General features: G+C 38.2%; 1 protein-coding gene across 2 annotated transcripts in view; it reads right to left on the bottom strand.

The window, feature by feature from the left end:
* Nucleotides 1-18,039, bottom strand: part of GTF2F2 (general transcription factor IIF subunit 2) — a 167,753-nt gene that overhangs the window by 57,470 nt on the left and 92,244 nt on the right. The window lies entirely within an intron of this gene.

Here is an 18,039-nt window from a genome sequence, read left to right as displayed (position 1 = left end):
ATTATAAATAAGTCTCCCCTACCCACCCAGACCTTCTCTTTGGGGGCAACCACTGACCCAATTTCTGGTGCATACTTCAAGATATATTCTATGACATTGCTTTTTTTTTTTTTCCGGATATAATCACCATTTATTTTACTATCACAGCCCATAAAAGGAAGAAAACAGATGCATTTTTCCTAATTCCAACAGAATCTGCCAATTCTTTCATACTTGTTGAGTTAATTACAATAAGATTGATTACAATGCTGATGAAGAAATTCAAATTGAACTTCCTGTAACAAACAATGAGGAAACAAAATTTATTGAAACAAATAAGTACAACAGGCACCACTGTCCCAATATTAAGGGTTATATGACAATAATCCATTGTAGCAAAATATCAAGATATAGCTGGGAAACTTCTTAAATGCATTTGAAGATACGGTCTATGACATTTCATTTTTAAAGAAGTACTTGGGTGGAAATATTTTGCCTTTGCTCTGGCTCTCTAATCACGGTTGTCTTTGGGAGACAGCTTGTCATAGGCCAAGACTATTCTTTTCTTTTTTTTTTTTTTGAGACAGAGTTTCACTCCTGTTGCACAAGGCTGGAGTGCAATGGCGCTATCTGGGCTCATTGCAATCTCCATGTCAAGCAATTCTCCTGCCTCAGCCTCTGAGTAGCTGGGACTATAGGCACCTGCTACCATGATGCCCGGCCAACAGGCCAACGTTATTCTTATAGGAAAGATTAATTATTGGTAGGGTGTTTAAGAAATAAGAAATGATATTTAAAGTCAACCAAAGTAGTCATTTTATCTCAACATGAGGGTCATAAGGAAAAACATTAAGTGATTGATTTCAAAAATAGGGTTTTGAGATAGTTTAAATTACAGATGAAACGGCAATCAGGTCGAATATGACATTATATTGTTCTTGTCCATATATTATCCGAAAGTTGTACCTCCTTGTTAAGAATTCTTTATCTGCCAGACTACAGAATATATTTCTCAAAATATGTTCTAAGGACCACCTACATCGGAACTGTCAGGCTGCCTATTAGCAATGCATATTTCTAGTCCCAACTCAGACCTGTTGAGTCAAAATCTCTGAGGGCCAGGCCATGGAATCTGTAGTTTAGTGAAGGCCTCAGCTGATTTGTATACACAAACATGAAAGTTTGAGAACAACTTGGTACTAAGCCCCATAAATACAGAAATCCTGTCTTTCTTATTCACTGCAGGGACAGTGCCTAGCACAATGCCTGACAAAGATGGTATCCCACAAAATATGTTGGAGGCTTCATGAACATACATTGAGACTGACTGCAGAATATCTTGATATGTTGTCAACACTGAACTGATTCTGAAATTGCATGCTTCATCCATGATAGAGATTTGAATAAAAATCAGAAAAACAAGCTTTGGCAATCAACAGCTTAATAGAGAGTTCATTTACTTGCATAATTCACTTTCACAGCAAAACACTTGGAAAGATGTCAGGAAATTTAATTAGCAATACTTTATTATATATCTGAGTTTCAGATAGATGGCACAAGTGTATCACATTAACAACAAAGACCAAGTGACCCAAAGGGAGTGTTCCTCCAACTAAAATGAGATATTCTACATATTTTCTATTTTGTGATTTATTAAATGCAATGACATCTGCCCTAACTAGAATCAGAAAAGAAGAAGGGAAAAAAGGGCATCTCAGCAACCAAAACAGATGTCACAGGGCCAAACATGACAGCTCTGACCACTTGACTCATACGCAAGCCCATCAGACCTTCATTCAGAGTCTATTCAGTCTTCTTTTACACACACTATTCATTCTAGTGGAATTTTTAAACTGGATTCTTTGCTCACAGGAAATTAAAAACACTAAATCAGAAGGAAGAGAGAGGCTGCAACAGACAGTAACACAATCAACATGACAAAATGATACCTGATAAGAGGGGATTGAAGAACTACATATAACTCTCAAAGGACTTGCAAAGCATAATACTCTGGGGCCATCTTGTAAAGGGGCAAATAATCCTACTCTTCTTGATGGTGTATGAAGGCATCGGCCATATAATCAAAAAATGGGTATTCATATGAAAAACTAAGTTACAGAGAAAGTTAGATTATGTTCTCAACAAACTCTTTATGAAGTATGGATACAGTTTATTATATAATATAGCTTAGAAAGATATTCATTCATTAAAGTGAATTAAAAATTTTAAGTTACAAACTTTTAAAGGAGTTTAATAACTATTTTGAAAACCCAACTACTAGAAATAACTTACTCCTCTAGAGTTTCAAGAAGGGAAAATGGTATTAATGTACCAAACCAACAGAGATAATTTTCAAGACAAGACGTCCTTTAAGATTTTTAGTTATTTCTTTGTTAACATGCTTAGCAACAATTATTTTATATATTTGAAGGACTGTATAGCACAGTACTGTCATTTATTCACCATTTAGAGCTGACATGGGGGATTACTTCTAGAAAAGTCATAGTGCAGTATTCTATCAGTTATTTTCATCTTGAATAATTTTTTATGAAAAAGGAATATCTAAAGTTTTGTATTTAAAAAATGTGCTACTGAAATGCGTTAATGATAACACAAATAGAAGTATAAACCGCTAGTAATTTAATGAACTACAATAAAACACCATATGGCATTCAATGTAATTATGTAATAAGAATTGAAAATTCTGTGAACAATAGCATTTGGCCGTCACCACCCCCACTCCCTCCAAAATTGGTGTGCGTACCCGACAGGATTGGTAAACAACAGATTTATAAATTAATTTTATGTATTTCTTGTTCATATTAGCCTCATAAGGGGTGCATGCATGCGCACGTGTTTTGTTTCTCCTATACAACTGCATCATTTTGGATTACAAAAATCAACTTTTTTATTTTTTATTGAGACAAGGTCTCCCTCTGTTGCCTAGGCTGGAGGACAGTGGCACCATCTCAGCTCACTGCAACCTCCTGCACCTCCTGGACTCAAGTGATTGGCCCACCTCAGCCTCAGGAGTAGCTGAGACTAAAGGAATAGCTGAGACTACAGGCGTAGCTGGGACTATAGGCGCACACCACCCTCAGCTGCTTTTTTAAGGTTTTTATAGAGATGAAGTCTCCATAAAATTATTCAAGATGAAAATAACTGATAGAATACTGCACTATGACTTTTCTAGAAGTAATCCCCCATGTCAGCCCAGAATGGTCTTGAACTCCTGGGCTCAAGCAATCCTCTTGCTTTGGTCTCCCAAAGGGCTGGAATTATAGGCGTGAGCCACCGTGCCCAGCCAAAATCAAGTCTTAAAAGCTAAAGGATCTAGCCATAGTTCACGAAGCAGGTTTAGTATTTATCTTTTTGAAACTACACAGGATGTTGCATGTCAAAGAACAAATTATCTACAGTGAACAACTCAAGGGCAGGAAAAATGTCTTATTCATCTTTTCATTCCTGAGTGTCTTGTTATATAATAGACGTTCAAGGTTTACTGAATGGGTTTACATGCATTTCTGAAGCTTGGGCTGTAAAACCCTTGGAATTACAATATTGATTCTGAGGGGAAAAAAATGTGCTCATCCTATAGTATTAACCTTAGTTCTAACAGGAAATGACATCTTTAATTCCTTATCCAAGCTAAAGTACATTTATGTATCATGATATGTTATACCAAAGACATGCCATTTTAAAGAGAAGGGGGCTTCTTTCATTGAGATTCTAAAATTAACTTGGAATACATTAAATAAAAGTCAATTCAATTTTATAAGGACTCAACAAATAAAAAACTTAACAAGGGAAGGGCCCTTGTTAAATTCCCAAATAAATTTAACAAAATCCCAAAGGATTTTGTTTGTATTGTATGTATTCCTTTTGTTAACAGAAAAACATTGTTAACTTCAGATAAATCTCCTAAAATGAAAGAGGCTAAAAAGGTTATGATAAACATTCATTCGTGCAATGAATACTTACTGAGCACTATTATGTATGAGACACTATGCTAGGTGGTGGAGATACAGTCAATATGTCATAATTAATTAATTAAGGTAGTCACACAATGGTAAGTGTTAAGAATACAATAAACCTGAGTAATGTCATAGCACATAATTAGGTGGTGGTGGTGGCGGCGGTGGGGAGAAGTCTATACTATTTCACCCAGCAGTGGTCGAGAAAGGCCCATCTGAGGAGGTTCCATATAAACTGAGAGAACTGCATGGTTGGAAGGGGGCTACCAACTGAAGATCTGATGAAAGATATGTGTTTAGACAGAAAGAAGGGCCCTGAGATGGGACTATTCTTGTTCTTTTTGACAGATAAAAGGTGGCAACTATGGCTGCTGTCTAATGAATGAGATGTGTAGTGGAAGAAGAGGTTAAAAAAGCTTCAGGATCAGATCAAAGTTCTGAAGGCCAGATGATGCAGGATTTGTACATTTTATTTTAACTGCAATAAGCAGGGAAGTGGTATGACTAGATCTACACTAATGAGTCTGACCTGTGAGGGATGGTCCATAGGGGGAAGGAAGGAGCTACTACTTAGGAGGTTACTGCAGTAGTGGAGGCAGGGCCAGCTTCATGAAGAGGGAGCCTGTGCAGTCATACTGGGACCCCACTTGGAAGGGCCCTGAGCTTGATTTAATGCTCCACTGTCACTGATTTCATTTTTATTAAATTTTCTATAGTTTTGGGGGGTACAGATGGTTTTTGGTTACATGGATAAGTCCCTCAGTGGTCTTTTTGAAATTTTTAATAATGTATGAACAAAAGGCCCCATATTTTCATTTTGCACTAGGTCCTGCAGATTATATAGTCAGTCCTGAACTTATATTCTGGAGCAAAAATGGCAGCTTAGAATAGTGTAGTAGGATTCAGGGTGTATTGTGTTGGTACAACTAACAGGACTTGGTCATTGACTAGATGTGTCTTGTCAAGAAAAGAAGAATCATGGATAACTCCCAGGTTTTTTACCTGAGAAACTGCGTAAAAAATGGGTAAGACTGGGGGCAGGGAGGACACTGCATTAGAGGTGGGCTAACAACCAAGAATTCAATTTTACGCATGTGAAGTTAAAACACGAAGGAGACATCCAAGTAGAGCTCTGAAGGGGAATGGTGTACATGAGTGTAAAGCTCAGGAGAGAGGTCTAGAGGGGTCTAGGCCAGAGATACAAATTCTGGAGTTTCTCTCTCTATATATATACACACACAGACACACACACACACACACACATACATTTTAAGCAGATGGGATCACTTACCAAGATAAGGTCGGAGGCAAAAAGTTCAGACGGTAAGTAGGAGCCTACAAAGATGACTAAGGTCAGTAACCAAAGGAGAAGAATTGTACCAAGGACAGAGCCCTGAAGGAGACCTAGGAACCCCCCCCTCAGAGTAAAATACACTCGATCAGTGACTCTTACTAGATTGAGTCTAGCCCGTTCAGTCTGGCACAAAATAAACGACCATCAGCCCAACCGACCAGGCAATTCTATGTATTCCTTTTTCTGTCCATCTCGGCTTTACCAGGATGACCTCTACTAAGTTTCCCAGAACACTGCTATTGTTTTATCCCTTCCTTGGTTGGGCTGTGCCATTCCTGCCTGGGAGCCCTCCCTCCACTCTTTATCTAGTCAAAGTCTACTGATACTTATATGGTAGTATAAGTATGGAAAATACTTATATGATGAAGTTTGACTTCTGAAATCTAGTATTTACTGCCTGTGCCAATTTCTCACACAGCATAAAATAATACCCTAAATTATTAGTTACATTAAATTAGTATGATCAATTTTCCAAGAAACATAAGATCTGGTTGCTTTTTAATGTTACACTGCTTAGTATACACTAGATGCTCAGTAAACATCTGTTAAACAAATGAGTAATAAATGGCACTCTGAAGCTATGAAATATAGGGAAGTAACAAAAGCAGATAAATCAACTTGGCATGCAATAGCTTAAAAAAGAATGAGTCATTGTGATCAAACCCTGGGCAGCTTGTAGGACACAAATGCATAAAGCCAAATCACATGCTTTTCATTCCTTTCTTTACTTAACAAGTATTTATCACGCACCTGCTAGGTGTCAGGTACTCTTCTATTCATGAGACACACACCCATAAATGAATCAGACGAAAAAGGTCTTTGCCCTAATGGAGCCGCGTTCTACTGGGAATACTGTTCATTGGCATATTTTGTTTTATGTAACCTCACCACGCCCATATATGTCATCCTTTCCCGTTTTTCTGACATGTACTATTTTTCAGTTTGAAAAGTTTCTGCCTGAACATTATTAATTCCTTCCTTTGGGATTTCCTCAAATATATAACACATTAAAAGAAAAAGGTTTTAGACATTTTGAGGCTTTCAAGTAATAAAAACAAAAGTGTACAATATATGACAATAGAAATATCTGGGGTACATTATAGATCAGTAGATCTTCAAAACAGCACAACTACTAGTTCATTAAAACTACCCACACACAGCATTAGAGATTTCACACAAACTTCAGAAAAGTAAACTTCACAGACTCGTAAAATCATTTAATGTCCTACACCTCTCCTGCAGAAATATGGAGCTTTGAAATTCAATTCAATCATGCTATCAAAGTTCGCTTTTAAATTAAAAAATCAGAAATTAGATAAAAATTCCAAACTAAAAGAATGAGACCGTTTTACATCTTATATGAATCTTGTATTTATTTTATAATGTAACGGAACCATGGTACTAACAATGTTGGTTTAAGTTGTGGGACTTTGAAGGTCATTCAATAAGAGGGAGGAGAGAGACAGTACCAGCTGCTCCTTTCTCTTTTCCTACGAATAAGCCAGGCAACCTTTTGAAACTGAAAGCTGAAAGAGGTAGCGTGTCATCTGATTCCTTTGGAATCAATCAGATGTGGGTTCAAATTCCAGCTTTGCCATTTACAAATCATGACCTTGGGCAAATCACAACTTTTCTGTGATTCAATTTTCTTTTTTGTGAGAAAGGAAATGAGATTTTTTTTTTTAAGGATAGTCACTAAAAAGAACTTCTAATTCATATAATATGAAGCCATATAAAAGTGAGGGACCCACTATGCAGGCTGAACCATTCTAGCTGAAAGTCATTTCCTTTGAGCAGCCTTTTTTTTAAAAAAAACAAAACAAAACAAAAAAATCCCCAACATCTTCTCTTTCTCTACTTAGAAACTCAAAGATTCCTTAAATAATTCAAGTTTTCTTTACAATACATCCCATGGCAACTGCATTACAGTCTCAAGCAAGACAGATAGAATGTAACACACTTAGGAGTCAGGTGTTCCTGTACTGTCAGTGACAAACTACTAGGAATATTTAAATCCTGATCATCCCAAAGTCTAAATTAGTTCTTCCTAATAGTAAGTTAAAGACTTGATTAACAGCATTTAACAATCCCAGACCATTCGGCACCCCATCAATTCAATTCCCTAAATGAGACCCTTTTTCTTGAACAAAGAACATGTGTACTTTCCTGCATTTCCAAATGTTTCAGAAAAATCAAAGACCAAGAATTGAAAATTCCAGTGCCTGCAAGGACAGGCAAGTTTATTTGAAAGTACTTCAATTTTAAGTAAACTGGTAAGAAAATAGGACACATTGGCCTGCAGCAAACTGGAGGGTACAGCCCCTTCCTAGATCAGCCTGTTTCATAGTGCACAATGACGTTGTGTTAAAGGGGCACATTCACATGAGAGATGGCAATTATCGTGTCAATTTTCTGACAGATGGCAGTAATTTCTTGTTTAACAAAATCTGTAAATTACCACAATTTTCTGACAGATAAAAATAAAAACACTTGAGGAAGGAGCACCTTTTTCTAATACGTACAAAGATGCCATATGGACTAGTCAGTGACCGTCCTGCTCCTGCCTAAGGGAATTTGGTCACTTCTGTGGGTCACCTTCAGCACCCATTTTAAATCCTCAGAACAGATCTCTAACAAATGCAGCTAGGTCGGATCTGCCCATTTGGCCCACGAAGCAGAGATGGTTGTCCTGGTGACAAATCCTCCAGCAAACTAAAACGATTCCTTAATTTTGTGTTTGGGGCCAATCTATAAATGGTTTAATTTCAGTGAGTTCTCTTTCTTTCCCATGGGGAGAAAAAAATCTGCCTACTCAAATTACTTGAACAGGTAATCTAATGGCTTTTATTTCACACTTAGTAATAAAAGGTTTAAAACCAAATACCCAGTTTGACTTATGCCCATTCATTCTTAAAATATATCCAGAATTGACAGGCTAGAAAAGATCAGAACAAGATAAAAAGTAGACACCTAAAGACAGACATTGCTAAGGGGAAAAAGTAAAAACAGGAGATGCCTGGATAATAAAGACAAACTTTCCATACTTCATAGTTTTGCCTAAGGTTAACCCTGTTGATTTTCAACTGTGAGTGAACAAAGAGAAACTGTGTGCTGAGGTATTTTTATCCTGCAAAGCTGTAAGGCTTTGTAGAAACACCATCACATGCCAATACTGCTTCTCAGGACTTATAATTTGAATTTTAAACAAAGCTAACTAAAAAAGGGTATCAATTCTGGAGATTCATTAACCAAGGTATAACTATAAATCCTTAACTTTAAAATGCTCATCTTTGGTTGCTCTACTAGTGTTAACTGAACATAAAGCTGTTAGAATGAAGATGAACAAGATACAGTCCCTGACCTCAAGGGGCTCACAATCTAGCACAGACAGAAACAAAAGTAATAAAAGTAAAATAAAAAGCAAAATGTGAGTAATGGTTTATTTTAAAAAGTGTAGCTGGAGTTTGGTGGACATGGTACTTATTCTGTGTGAAGAGAAACAGTCAGGGAGATTTCCCATTTGAGCTGAATCTTTTTTTTTTTTTTTTGAGATGGAGTCTCGCTCTGTCACCTAGGCTGGAGCGCGGCGGCGTGATCTCGGCTCACTGTAACCTCCACCTCCCAGGTTCAAGCAATTCTCTGCCTCAGCCTCCCGAGTAGCTGGGATTACAGGTGGCCACCACCATGCCCAGCTAATTTTTCTATTTTTAGTAGAGACGGGGTTTCACTCTCTTGGCCAGGCTGGTCTTGAACTCCTGACCTCATGATTCACCTGCCTCGGCCTCCCAAAGTGCTGGGATTACAGGTGTGAGCCACTGCGCCCGGCCCATTTGAGCTGAATCTTAAAGCAACCAAGAGCACTGCAGACATTTAGGGACATGAAAGCACTTGATGCACTTGGGGAAGAGTGAAAATGGCTGGCTTTGATATGGTGCAAACCTGAGTTAAAATGGCAGCAGAATAAGATGAGGTCAGACCCCCACAAGGAAATTCCTGTTCTATAGCCTTAAAAACAAAAACAAACTTGGGGCTGGCGCGGTGGTTCATGCCTGTAATCCCAGCACTTGGGGAGGCTGAAGCGGGTGGATCACTTGAGGTCAGGAGTTCGAGAGCAGCCTGGCCAACTTGGAGCAATCCTGTCTCCACTAAAAATGCAAAAAAATAGCCAGGTGTGGTGGCGCATGCTTATAATCCCAGCTACTCTGGAGGCTGAGGCAGGAGAACTGCTTGAACCCAGGGGCACAGAGGTTGTGGTGGGCTGAGATCACACGGCTGCACTCCAGCCTGGGTGACAGAGCAAGACTCTATCTCAAAAACAAAAAAACAAAAAAACAAACACAAGACTTTGATTAAAAAAGACGTACAGCCCCACATATTAAAAATCACACATTTGGGTATGTCAGGAGAGTCACTAACCACGGAACACAAGAGACCAGGCAGAAGAGATGGGGAATTCCAAAGAAAACAAGAGATGTTCAGGGTGAGACAACACTTAGCTACTGAAAAAACTCCTCCGCTCCCCCTATCTTAAAGTGAAAATATCAGAGATCACAAGAAGGAAATATACATATATATGTATAACCTTTGAGTTTCAAAAATTATTCCAGTGCCTTCTTTTTTTTCCTCTTGAGACAGGGTCTCGCTCTGTTGCCCAGGAGGGAGTGCAGTGGTGCAACCTCAGCTCGCTGCAGCCTTGACCTCCAGGCTCAAGCCATCCTCCCACCTCAGCGTGCATCACCATGCTTGGCTAATTTTTGTTGTTGTTGTTGTAGGGATGGTGTTTCTCCATGTTGCCCAGGCTGGTCTCAAACTCCTGGGCTCAAGACTCGGCCTCCCAAAGTGCTGGGATTACAAGTGTGAGCCACTGCACCAGGCCTCATTCTTTATACACATTCCCAAGAGCTTTTACAACCATTTGGAAGTCCTTGTTTCATCACAATAGTGAATCTTCAGGGGCAGTCTACAGCTCAAGGCTGTGAAAGAGACAGCTGCTATGGCTCTTCAGAGGAAAGAGGGTGATCTCTACCACTGAGTTTCCCTAAGGAGTCTTTCTTAAAACAAACAGCTTTAGTCTTTTTTTTTTTTGAGACAGAGTCCCGCTCTGTCACCCAAGTTGGAGTGCAGTGGTGCGATGGCTCACTGCAACCTCTGCCACCTGGGTTCTAGTGATTCTTGTGCCTCAGCCTCCCGAGTAGTTGGGATTACAGGCACCTACCACTACATCTGGCTAATTTTACTGTATTTTTAGTAGGGACGGGTTTCACCATGTTGGCCAGGCTGGTCACAAACTCCTGACCTTAGGTGATCCACTCGCCTCAGCCTCCCAAAGTCCTGGGATTACTGGCATGAGCCATCACGCCCGGCTCAGTTTCAGTCTTTTAAAAAATTCTGGGTAAAACACCTTGCCTAGTTTTCTGTTATAGTTTTATTCCAAAGGTATTTTTATACTTTTATTACAACCATTTATAAAATGTTTTACATTATAAATTAGTGCATTTTTAATGGAGACATCCAGTGCCTGCTTTCATTCTCAAAAGTATCCTGTTTTCAATGATAAATTATATGATCATCCTATTTATAATTCAGCTTATACTTCTTGGAACAGCAATGTTTCTGATTTGGGGATATTTGCATTAAACTTAGCATCCTTAACATTTGAAATCTGAAATGAGCACTTCTCAAAGCATTTCCTCTGAACATCATGCCAGTGCTCAAGTAGTTTTGGATTTTGAAATGATTTCAGATTTTTGGACTTAGGATATTCAACCTGTATCCCATTCAATATTTGAGCTAGTATTTGAATGTTTTATAATCATATGGGAACCTGTGTTCCTATAGGAGAAGGGTTTTCTTAGGTTTTTGAAAAAAATCCACAAACACTGGAATAAAAATAAAAACTTTTAAGACAAGTATTTTCAGATGAGTTAGTGACATAAACATACAGAAGTCAAAAAGCCATATAATTTCATATTTCTATGATTTTCCTGTAAGAAAATATGTTAGGATGATTGCCTTATATTTATGTTCCTTTATACTTAACAAAGTACAATATGAATTATAGAGTGGGCACATAAGCCACCATTCAAAGACTAGGGAAAAGCTCGAGCGGCTGAAATAAAAGTTACACTTAAAATAATCCAGATTAAATCAGTTTAATACATAAGACATGATGTGATATTAAGTATATTTATATTTACCAATTCAAAATAATTTTTCTCCTAATATTCAGATTAATCCAAACTAATGTCAGATAAAGAAAAAGTAAGAGAAGTAGTAGAACACTTTTTTTTTCTCAATATGACAAGTTAGGCTGTTACAATTTTAAGACTAGCAAACAAAATCATTAGGTTTTTATTTAGTTAGTTTTAGATTTTCTTGGTGGCTAACTGGAGTCTTGCAGGATTTTTTATTATGTGAGGGGATCTGATGAAAGAAATCATTTCCTTCTTGGCCTGAATTTCATCGACTGAAGGTCATTTCTTGGGGTTAGTGTATGTATTTACTAGTATGAAAGTATGTATTTAATTTCCACCTTTATCTAAATGAATGACAGAATCTTACTAACTTACATTTGATGAATATGGTTATAATTCTCATAACATCTGGCTAATTTATCAGCCAAAATTTAACAGCAGAGAGCTGTAAGAATTACTAAAATTAAATTCCCGCTAAAAGAAGACTAATCATTCTTAAAGATCATTATTTATAAATGTGAAATACTTTGTGATAGTCATTTATGTTTCCAAGAATGTAGTTCAGCTGCTAGTTACTAAAATATAATACAGTAAAAACTCACTGATTAAAGAAAAGCGACTCATTGACTTAAGAATAGGTCTTTTTTGATGAAAAGGCTTTCTCTTCTAGTCCTCCATAAATAGAAGATTCATTTCTTTACATTTTGAAAAACAGATTTATTGTTGATGAAATGTTTTTATATTTATTTTGAAATCACTTTCTCCTTCTCAAAGCAAGAGACACGTGCACATGTGTGCAAAGAAATATGCATATATACAAAACTGAAAAATAAAGTCCAGGTTTCAAATAAGTGCAAATAAAAAAATTATTAATAAAGAAGCTGAATGCTGATGATTCCCATATTTCTGTACCTACCTTTGCCATTTCTATTTCAATCCAATAAATACTTTTGGATATTTACACACAAAAAAAGAAAGGAAGGAAAGGAGACAGGGAGACTAAGAGGGAAAGAAGAAAGAAAAATAAAACTCATAGTCTCTGCTCTCATGAAGTTTATAATGTTGTAGAGGATACAACTATGAATTCCCAAAACATTAAAGAAGAATAAACATTTAAATATGTGGGAAAGCAGAAAAGAGGAATAGAAGATCCTAAATGGGGTGGGGAATAGAAACTATAAGGAGGTTTTCCTGAGTAAGTGATGCTGGGTTGGTTTTAAAGGCTCAGAAAGATCTCTGTAGGAGGTAGATAAGAAATCTTAGGTAGAAGCTGGGGCCTCGTGGCTCATACCTGTAATCCCAGCACTTTGAGGGGCCGAGGCGGGTGGATCACAAGGTCAGGTGATTGAGATCATCCTGGCTAACACAGTGAAATCCCACCTCTACTAAAAATACAAAAAAATTAGCCGGGCGTGGTGGTGGGTGCCTGTAATCCCAGCTACTCGGGAGGCTGAGGCAGAAGAATGGTGTGAACTCAGGAGGCAGAGCTTGCAGTGAGCCGAGATGGCGCCACTGCACTCCAGCCTGGGCGATAGAGCGAGACTCTGTCTCAAAAAAATAATAAGAAGAAGAAGAAATAAATAAATAAATAAATAAAATTAGCCGGGCACGGTGGCTCACGCCTGTAACCCCAGCACATTGGGAGGCTGAGGCGGATGGATAACTTGAGGCCAGGAGTTGGAGACCAGCCTGGCCAAAAAGGTGAAACCCTGTCTCTACTAAAAACACAAAAATTAGCCAGGCGTGGTGGCACATGCCTGTACTTCCAGCTACTCGGGAGGCTGAGGTGGGAGAATCGCTTGGAGGTGGGAGGCGGAGGTTGTAGTGAGCCAAGATTGCACCACTGCACTCCAGCCTGGGCAACAGAGTAAGCCCCTGTCTCAACAACAAAAAAAAGAAACTACAAAAATTAGCCAGCCGTGCTGGAGGATGCCTGTAGTCCCAGCTACTTGGGAGACTGAGGCAGGAGAATCGTTTGAACCTGGGAGGCAGAGGCTGGAGTGAGCGGAGATCGCTCCACTGCACTTAAGCCTGGGAAACAGAGCAAGCAAGACTTGTCTCAAAAAAAAGAAAGAAAGAAAGAGAGAAAGAGAGAGAGAGAAAGTGAGAAAGAGAGAAAGAAAAAGAGAAAGAGGGAAAGAGAGAGAGAAAGAGAGAAAGAAAGAGAAAGAAAGAAAGAAAGAAAGAAAGAAAGAAAGAAAGAAAGAAAGAAAGAAAAGACAAGAAAAGAAAAGAAAAGAAAGAAATCAATCCTAGGTAGAAGATGCAGCATTTAAGTAGCAAAGGCATAATATGGGAAAGTGCCAAGCATATGTGGGATAAGAACTTGTAGTGTGCTATAACTATATAATGCCTATGTAAAAGAGAATAGCTGAAAATAAAGACAAGTAAGACAAGAGCCAGATAATCAAAAAACTTGAATATGACTAAAAACTATGCAGTCAAAAGGAGGCCCTGAAAAATTGTGAGCATGTTTATGAAAAATCTAGGTATAGAATATCTCAGACTTACCAATTCTGTTCTCAAACACTTCTACTTTAATGTTACCTACATCTGAAAACTGCCTTTCCATATTACATTCAATAGCACTACCACGTTGCTATGCCTTTCCTCCACGACATTGTCTGTAAACAGATCCTTTACGTAGTAGGGTAACTGTGTGTGTGTGTGCGCATATGTGGGGGTGTGTGGTGTGTGTGTGTGCGTGTTTCTTCAGGTTTAAAGACTAAACTATCTGGTATAAGAATAGTATCTTATGATTCTTTAAAATTTTGAGCCTGGGCTGGCGCAGTGGATTACGCCTGTAATCCCAGCACTTTGGGAGGCCGAGGTGGGCGGATCACCTGAGGTCAGGAGTTCAAGACCAACCTGACCAACATGGAGAAACCCGTCTCTCCTAAAAATGCAAAATTGGCCGGGAATGGTGGCACATGCCTGGAATACTAGCTACTTGGGAGGCTGAGGCAGGAGCATCATTTGAACACAGGAGGCGGAGGTTGCAGTGAGCTGAGATTGCACCATTGCACTCTAGCCTGGGCAACGAGAGCAAAACTCCGTCTCTCAAAAAAAAAAAATTTTTTTTGTTTTTTGAGCTTGGCCAGGTATGGTGGCTCATGCCTATAATCCCAGCACTTTGGGAGGCTGAGGTAGGAGGATCACTTGAGCCTAGGAGTTTGAGATCAGCCTGGGCAACATAGTGAGATCCTGTCTCTAAAAATAAATAAATAAATAAGTAAATATTTAAAAATAATTTCAAACCCATGTTGTTCACAGTTTAAAAAAAAAACAGAAAAAAAATTTTGAGCCTCACCTTAGTGATAATGTTGGGTAATTGTAAATAAAATAATTCATGACTTAAATTAGTTTGCTATTTTGATAATTTATACCTTGGTACCGTTTTTACAATTTTATGTATTTTCTGCTTCGAGTCTCTTATGTAAACTGCCAAATGGACACGGGGACTACAAAAACTTCCCTATCCCTCTCCTCTCATCAGTGTAAACTTTCCTTGCAAGGCACAGGACAGCAGGGAGCCAATCTGGGATATTCACAGCTGGGCCACAAGAGCCACCACCAACCAGAAGAATCTCCCATTCCACAACCAAAGAAGTCTGAAGTAAGTTCATTAAGTCCTATTGGCTCTACCTCCAGCTATCCTCAAAAGAGACTCTCATCTCCCTTCTGACTAGAACCACCTTGTTTAGTCATTCAGACATTTTGAACCTGGATTATTATATCTGCTTCAAGCTTATCTCCCAGCTTCGAATCTTTATACTATGGCCAGAATGATCTATCTAAAATACAAATCCCTTTAGATTCCACCCAGCTTAAAATTTTTCCATATCTCCTTAATAGTTATAGCACACTGTCCAAATTTCTCACCATGGTATCTAAGACTCTTTAACATTTTAAACCTCATCTTGTGCCATTCATTCACTCACCAAATATTTACTGACTAGCTACTATGTGGAATGAACTATTGTAGACAAATGTGTGTATGTAAATGAGTGAGCCAAATTGACATGCACAAAAAATAAAGTCAAAAAAGAAAAAAACAAACTTTGTTTTAATGGGAACTTATATTGCAGGAGGGAAAACGTGGCAATAAATATAAGTAAACTACATAGTTTAGTAGGAGGTGACGTGTGCTATGAAGAAGATACAAGTATAGAAAGAGGTAGGGTAGTCAAGGTAGGCCTCATGAAAAAGTGGTATTTTGAGAAGAGACATGAAAGGGGTGAGGCGGCAAGCCATGCATTTATCTGGAGAAAGGCTGTTCCAGGCAGAAAAGAATGTCTGTGCAAAGGCTGCAGTGTGGATGTGTGCCTGGAGGGCTCATGGACTGTTAGGAGACAGGTGTGGTTGGAGCAGAATGAGTGGAGGGGAGGGAAGAAAAAGATGAGGATGGCAAGAAGGTGTAGACAGTCGTAGGATGATCACATAGGACCCTGTAGATCATTATTAAGGACTTAGATTTTATTCTGAGTAATATAGGAAGCACTGCAAGTGACATTTGAACAGACGAATGGCATGATCTGACTTAGATTTTAAAAGAACTTCCCTGGCTACTGTGCTGAGAAGAGACTACAGTGGGGAAAGGGTGGAAGCAGGAACTCTGGTAGGAGGCTACTGCAGTAATCCAGGTAAGAAATAATGGCAGTCCATAGGGGTGATCAGACTATGGATGTGTAATATTTTGAAGGAACAGTCAACAAGATTCTTCTGACACATTGGATGTGGGGTGTGAGAGGAGTAAAGAACTAAGACTAAACCAAGGTTTAACTAAAAACCAATGTTTTTGGACTGAAAAAATGAGAGGACAGAGTTGGTATTAACTGAGACAAGAAAAGTGCTAGTAGAGCGGGTTTTGCGGGAAAGATCTGGAGTTCAGTTTTTTACATATTTGAAATGTCTATCAGACATTCAACCCGGCTTTTGTATGTATGTTTGATGTTGAAGAAAGAGGTCTGGGCTGGAGCTTCTGCCATCCTCTCAAACAATTCCTCCATTCCAGGCTTACAGAACCACACACAGGTCCCTAAAGTCTTCCCCATGTCTTTGTGCATGTCTATTTTGAATGTTCTTACCCCATCTCTTTCTCCACTTGGTCAAAAAAAGCTGTCTTCAAGACTTATGTCATCATCTACTTCATGAAACTCACATGATCCTCCTGAACCACTTGTTTCTTTTTCTAAGTCACTTAAGATTAAAATACAGTCATGCATGGCTTAACAATGGGGATACCTCATGAGAAATACATTGTTAGGCAATTTCACTGTTGTGCAAACATTATAGAGTGTACTTATACAAACCTAGATGGTGTACTCTGCTACACATTACTGTAATGAATACTGTAGGCAACTGTAACACAATTTTAAGTATTTGTGTATCTAAACACAGAAAAGCAACAGAAAAAATACAGTACTGTAATCTTATGAGACCACCAAATGTCCTTATATAGTGCATGACTATGTAACAGCTGATCTTTCAGCATACTTGAAAGGCTAAACAATTTTCACTTCTTTTTTGGTAGGAAAAAAGCAGCCATTTTATAAACACAGCAGGTGACCTGCCTGATCTCATCATCAGAAATCTTTAGAACCCTTTAAAGAAAATTACGGCCACAGAAAAAGATCTTGGTAAGCAACTTGGTAACCAGATTTTGCATTTTTTCAATTTCAGTAGTTACATGAAGAGATAAATTTTCAAAAAGACTTCAAAAATTTACTACTATACAATAAATTTTATAAGCTAAAAACAATGAAAGAAACATCTTCTGCCTGTTTTCCAAAGCTATTTTCTGTTATAAATATTTTTCATTTTGATTGTCATTCTTTTATTTGCCCCAAGGACACATTTAAATTAGAGGAATTATTTGACAAGAGAACAAGTCTATGTCATTCTCAGGAGACAGAGTCTAATCTAATTGACAAAAGAAGGAAACTTTTAAAGATGATGCAAAATTTTGAGATGATCCAGCTCAACTGGCCTCTTATGTAGATGAGAATGCTGATATCCAACAGGCCACTACCACTACTTCAGCAGTGTCTTCTCCACTACCGATTCACTGTACCTACAATCTGCGACAATGGAAGGTCCACGAACGCAGAGATTTTTGTCTGCTTTGTTTACTGCTATTTCTCTCACTTCTAAGAAAGCACCTGGCAGACAGTAAGTACTGAATGAATGAACAAAAAAAGTATAATTCTAAATCACATGGGGCTAAAACACATTAAAAATAAACTATGAAACAGGTATAATATATTTCCTCAGGGCTTAAAAAATTGCTGACTCTTTGAACGTCATAAAATTTGGGGTATCAAGAATTTACAATCAGCATTTTTAAATACTAATTACAAAACGTTAACCACATAAAAATTTAGGGGGCAGGGGAAGATCCTGAAACAAACTCTCTAACACAGTATATATGTTTATAAAAATTTCTCTATAGATCAAGAGAATAGGATGATATTCTGGCAACTACACTTGCTTTATACAGTACAATTTTTTTTTTTTTTTTTGAGACAAGGTCTCACTG

This window comes from Pan paniscus, chromosome 14 (genome assembly GCF_029289425.2).
Source record: "Pan paniscus chromosome 14, NHGRI_mPanPan1-v2.0_pri, whole genome shotgun sequence".
Taxonomy (NCBI): Eukaryota; Metazoa; Chordata; class Mammalia; order Primates; family Hominidae; genus Pan; species Pan paniscus.
This window is presented reverse-complemented; position numbering and strand designations above follow the sequence as displayed.